This window comes from Lissotriton helveticus, chromosome 1_1, assembly GCF_964261635.1.
Source record: "Lissotriton helveticus chromosome 1_1, aLisHel1.1, whole genome shotgun sequence".
Lineage (NCBI taxonomy): Eukaryota > Metazoa > Chordata > Amphibia > Caudata > Salamandridae > Lissotriton > Lissotriton helveticus.
In genome coordinates this window covers 916948468-916954626 of record NC_136057.1, presented here as the reverse complement: position 1 = coordinate 916954626, position 6159 = coordinate 916948468, and positions in this window count along the sequence as shown.

Genomic DNA, 6159 nt, shown 5'->3' with positions numbered 1-6159 from the left:
GCTGGCCGCGTATGCCCAATCGAAAGTAGCGGAAGCAGTGCACCGCAACACCAGGGCCAGTCATTGGCCCTTTTACGAACACGCATCCAGGGCTGACCAATTGCTGGCGACTTATGCCACTGAGACTTGCTGAGGGCCCTATATATGTGTGTTGTCCAAAAGCACACATCCTACCCTGGGAACCAGTGCTGCCTGTTCACCTCGACCTGCTGCTGCTGCTGAGCTGACCACCGACTGCTGCCTGTGACCATCACCTCGACCTGCTGCTGAGCTGACCATCGACTGCTGCCTGTGACCATCACCTCGACCTGCTGCTGAGATGACCACCGACTGCTGCCTGTGACCATCACCTCGACCTGCTGCTGAGCTGACCACCGACTGCTGCCTGTGACCATCACCTCGACCTGCTGCTGAGCTGACCACCGACTGCTGCCTGAGACCATCACCTCGACCTGCTGCTGAGCTGACCACCGACTGCTGCCTGTGACCATCACCTCGACCTGCTGCTGAGCTGACCACCGACTGCTGCCTGTGACCATCACCTCGACCTGCTGCTGAGCTGACCACCGACTGCTGCTCTAGTGCCATACTCCGTGATCTTGCCATGTCGAGAGCCAAAGAGATCCGGTCTCGTCCCTTCACCGCCGTGGAGCTTGATGTCCTCGTGGACGGTGTGCTCCGCAACTATGGACGGCTCTACGGCGCACCCGGACAGGTGGTAAGTGCAGTGTGGGACATGTTGGTGTGCATGAGGGGGCCAATGACTCCTGGCTACTGCAATCTTAGCTGTGTAGTGTGGGCTGGACATATTTTCTGGATTGTGCATGGCGGATGACAGATACGTGTTGCCCCTATCTGTGTGACAGGCCAACTGTCCACTGACTTACACCCTTTTGTCTCCCATCATGGTAGGTCAAGCTGCACCTTCGCAAGGACGTGTGGAGGAGCATTGCACGTGAAGTACGGGCATTGGGGGTGTGCAACAGACGACATACACACTGCCACAAACGCTGGGACGACATTTCCAGGCTGAGCAAGAATGTAGCGGAAGTGACACTGGGGATGATTCCAAGGACGCCACGTCTGGCCCGACGCTCCATGACCCCTCTCATGCACCGTATCATTGCTGTGACGCATCCTGACCTGTCCGAACGGCTGAGTGTCGATCAACAGCAAACTAGCGGTGAGCATACTGTCTGTGTAGGATACTTGGGAGTGCAATGCATGTATTGGTGCACAGACACAGTATTGAGTTCCGTGGTGCGTATGTATCTCTGCGATGCCATGTTGGTCCCATTGGGTGGGTGTAATTTGACAACCAGGTCCGGCATGTTGACACGCCACTTGCTTAGTAGTTGAGTGTTGAAGCACATGCCGTTTTGGGCCGTGGCCCCATGGCAAGACATGTGTGCAGATGTACCTGCTCCTGCCCTCTCCGCATGCTGTACATGTGTCACGGCCACCAACGCTTATGTAATGTGAGGATGACTGGTAGAGGTGGGCCGTGTGCAGGATGGGGGCTACAAGAACTTTGTCAGCTATGGAATTAGGGAATCCTTCTCCTTCTGTACATGAGTGTGCCCATGACTTACACCTCTTTTATGTGCATTTCAGCTATGACAGAGGACACTCAGCCACAGACGGAGGAGATTAGTAGAGGCAATGAGTCCGGGTCAGACTTCGCACACACGCAGACTGACACAGAGGAGGGCAGCGCTGGAGAGGGGGACAGGACCGTCCCCGAGAACTCGCATGTGGAGACACCATCGTCCTCATCTTCGGAAAATCTTGGTGAGCCAGCACTGTTGTCACAGACTGGGAGTGGGCAATCAACACCTTCTGTCGGAACACAGCACACAGGGCCCACACTTCCGCCAACTGCACCATGTACTGTTCGTGCACGCAGGAGTAGGGGGAGCAGAGTGGCGTTCGGTGCAGGCACCGCTGCCCTTGCCACGGTGAGCCAAAATGCACTGTGTGCTGAGGCCGTTGATCTGCTGCGACAGCTGTGTGTGGGGCAGACCAATATGACAAATGCTTTCCAAGACCATGATAGGAAGTTGGGGCAGGTGGTGGCATTCATGGAAGGGATGCATGGCGATCTTGCTGGTCTACACAGGACAGTGCAGTCATTGGCAAGCAGTGTGTCGTCTGCAATAGTACAGTCGCATGGACAGGGTGCTACTTCTGTTTCCCCATCTACACCACTGGATGTCTCAGGGGGTAGTGAATATTCTGAGCAGGACTCTAATACAGGTTATTGCACTAGAAGCAGCGTCAGACAGCACGTCAGGGCACGGAGGGCACAGACACCATCCCCTAGGTCAGCAAAATCTGTTCACGAAGACAACGTCAGATACACTGGAGTACACACACAGGATCCACAAGTGTTGTTGGGGGACATGCCTTCACATGCTACACAGGCATTCAACACAAAAGGTACTCCCAAGGCAAGGGATACTCACAAGTCCATGGACAGTCCCTTGGACAAGGCCACTCAAAAGACAAAGGCACCTCAAAAGAGCAGGGAAAGTCCCAAGGGCAGGCCCACAACAGAGGAAAGGGCCACTCCCAAGGACAGGGACAAGGACATTCAAAAGACAAAGCCACCTCCTAAGAGCAGGGAGAGTCCCAAGGGCAGGCCCACAACAAAGGAAAGGGCCACTCCCAAGGACAGGGACGGGGACAGTCAAAAGACAAAGGCACCTCCTAAGAGCAGGGAGAGTCCCAAGGGCAGTGTCAGGTACTGACCTTGCGCCTACCGAACTACATCTCCCATGATGCTCTGGCCCTAAACTACAGCTCCCATGATCCTTTGCGGCGCAGTGGTTATAGCGCGGCTGGACGTTGGAGCGGGTGTACTTGATTCTTCCTGTTTTCCCGCGGATGCGCTGGCGGCTCGCTCGGCAGTAAGCTTCAAAGGCTGTGGAGATTCTGACTGTATTGCCGGCCGGGGTTCAGCGTTCTGGTATAGTACCGCGCCTTTCATTAGGCGCACCTGTGTTGTTGCAAGGGAGCCTCAGCTCACTTGAATTAGGCTGTGCATTTTTGCCAACTCCATTTCTGGACTTAGGACTGTTGAGAAAGTGAGTGGCTACTCACTTTCCAGCTGCTGCTTGGTGTACTTTTGGATTCGTCTAGTGGCGGAATGTTGGGGGGGCTCCTTCACATTGCCGTCATGAACTCATGACAATAGGATATTACTATCGTTTGTGGATTACAGGTACCAAAGCGGAGGGCTGTAGTGCAGGAACTACGCCCTGCCGTGTTTGGGGTTTCTGACTATACGTGTGCTGTGGATTACAGGTACCAAAGCGGAGGGCTGTAGTGCAGGAACTACGCCCTGCCGTGTTTGGGGTTTCTGACTATATGTGTGTTGTGGATTACAGGTACCAAAGCGGACGGCGGTAGTGCAGGAACTACGCCCTGCCGTGTTTGGGGTGATTGATAACATTAAATACAATCAGGAACTCACCAGTGTTGTGGATGAAGGAATCCAACTCGCTGGTCTGATATTACATTGGAGGTTGTTTGGAGCGGGTGGTTACTTCCCCAGGGGGTAGGTCTCCTTCCTTAAAGATGTATACACGATAGTTGCTGCTTCATGCACGATTTCTAATGCTGACATTCATGTTATACAGGGAAGGAGAGAAGAAGGAGTGCATGTTGGCTGGACGTTCAAAGGGCAGCAAAAGGCAGGTGGCATATCTTCTATTGTTTTAGCGAGAATTGTATGAGAGTAGGGTTTATGAACTGTATTAACCTGTGCGCCTTTCTTTTACAGCTTCCCTTTCCCAGCTGCTCCCTTCCTTTCCTTTCCCGGGTTTTTCCCCTTTTGGGGTTTTTTCCCTCGCCGTATCGCTTGAACACCCTGTGGATTCATATTCAGGGTGTTCGGGAGGTCCGGAGGTGGAGCTTTATTACGACACATCGATCCTGCAGAGTGCAGAACCCGACAGAATCAAGTACCCACGAATTACACTCTGCCTGGTCGGTGTTGTCGTGATAAATGGCGTCCATGGAGGATGTGTTGCATGCGCTAGTGTTAGTGCAGCAGGAGTTGGCTTCTTCCAAAGCCGAAACTGCCGCACTGCGAGACAAGGTAGAACAATTGTCAAAGAATCCCTTTAATGCCTCTACTGCTGCTTCTTCTATACAGGTAACAGTACCTCCGCCCATTCCCTTAGCCAATCCTGAAAGGTACTCTGGGGATCCAGGAAAAATACAAGTATTTTTGACTCAGGTGTTGATGCATTTTTTGTGTAAACCAGCTTCGTTCCCGACCAATCATTCCCGAGTGGCGTTCGCCATATCTTATTTGGTAGGGGACGCAGCCAACTGGGCGGTGCCATTGGTCGAAAATAATGATGCCATCTTGTCTGACTGGTCGGCTTTTAGAACCGAATTCGAGAAAGTGTTTGACCGCAGGGCGACTAATTTTAGCGCCGATAAGGAGCTTTTGGAGTTAAGACAGGGAAGGGGCGAGTTGATCACCTATTTGACTAAGTTCAATAAATTGGTGGCGGAGGCTGAGTGGCCGGAAGAAAAGAGGATGTCCCTTTTCTATCAGGGTTTGAAGGAAGATCTAAAAGATGTCATAGCTCAGGTGGATCCCCAACCTAGGACATGCGTAGACATGGTTAATCTTGCATTGAGATTAGAGAGCAGAATGACGGAAAGAGGGGGCTCTAGGAGAAGATGGGAAAGAGGTTCTTTTTATGTGGAACGTTCCCCTCGTAAGATGTCAGGGGGAATGGAGAGCAGCCCGGAACCAATGGAGATAGGTGCACTCAGAGCCCCGTTGTCCCGGGAAGAGAGGGAAGTCAGGAGAACACAGGGGCTATGTATGTACTGCGGTAAAAAAGGACATTATGTACGTGAATGCCCTTCCAAGCCAAAGACATCTGCTGGTAATCGGTTCAAGAAAGTGGCGGTGGCTACCACAGGGATTGAGATAGAACAGGACAAGGACAAGAGGCAGGTGGTGGACGAAGAGAAGGAGTGGAAACTCACTTCTCTCTCTACTATAGGGATAGGAGAGACAGAATCCCATCTGGTTATAGGCATGACCTTGGAATGCGAGCAACTGTTCCATCAGGTGTTGGTCATGTTGGATTCCGGAGCCACTGGTAACTTTATCGATGATGGATTGGTGTCTAGGCTGTCCTTACCTCGTGTACCCAGAGACAACCCTGAGTAAGTCCTGGCTGTGGATGGGCAGCCATTGAAGTCCGGACAGATAACGGAAAAAACCTGTGAGGTAGGGTTATCGGTGAGACAGCAAGGAATGGTCCACTCAGAGACTCTATCACTAAACATCATAGCAGCTCCCCAGTATGAGGTGATCCTTGGGATGCCCTGGTTGCGTCATCACAACCCAATCGTGGACTGGAAATCCAAAAAGTTCCGGTTCTTACCCGAGAATTGCGGAGCACATATGGTGTCCTGTCTTTCCTCACACATTGCAGTTCTGACTTCGTCTTATTCTGCAGCCACGGCAGCGGAAACGAATGTGCAGCTTCCAAGTGTCTACAGTCTTTATAGCGACGTATTCAGTGAGAGCAAGGCAGAAACCTTGCCCCCACATCGGGACTACGATTGTGGCATCGATCTGGTGGAGGGGGCTACTATACCTTCTTGTAGGGTATATGCGTTATCCGTGCCCGAAACTGCTCACTTGAGGGAATACATAGACCACTATCTCCGGCTGGGGTTCATTAGACCTTCCCGTTCGCCTGCTGCCTCCCCTTTGTTCTTCATAGCGAAAGCTAATGGGGATCTCAGGGCTTGTGTGGATTATCGCGTCTTGAACAGGAACACCGTGCGGAATCGTTACCCTCTCCCCCTCATTTCTGTCTTGCTCGACCAGGTAAGAGAAGCCAAGATCTACACCCGGTTGGATCTACGGGGGGCTTATCACCTGGTCAGAGTCCGCAAGGGGGATGAGTGGAAAACCGCGTTCAAGACGCGATATGGGCTCTATGAGTACCTGGTAATGCCCTTTGGGTTGTGTAACGCCCCTGCGGCGTTTCAGTTTTTTATTAACGACGTGCTAAAGGACTATGTGGACCGTTTTGTTGTGGTATATATAGATGATATACTGGTGTACTCACAGAACGAGGCAAGTCATACAACACAAGTTAAAATGGTCTTGGATAA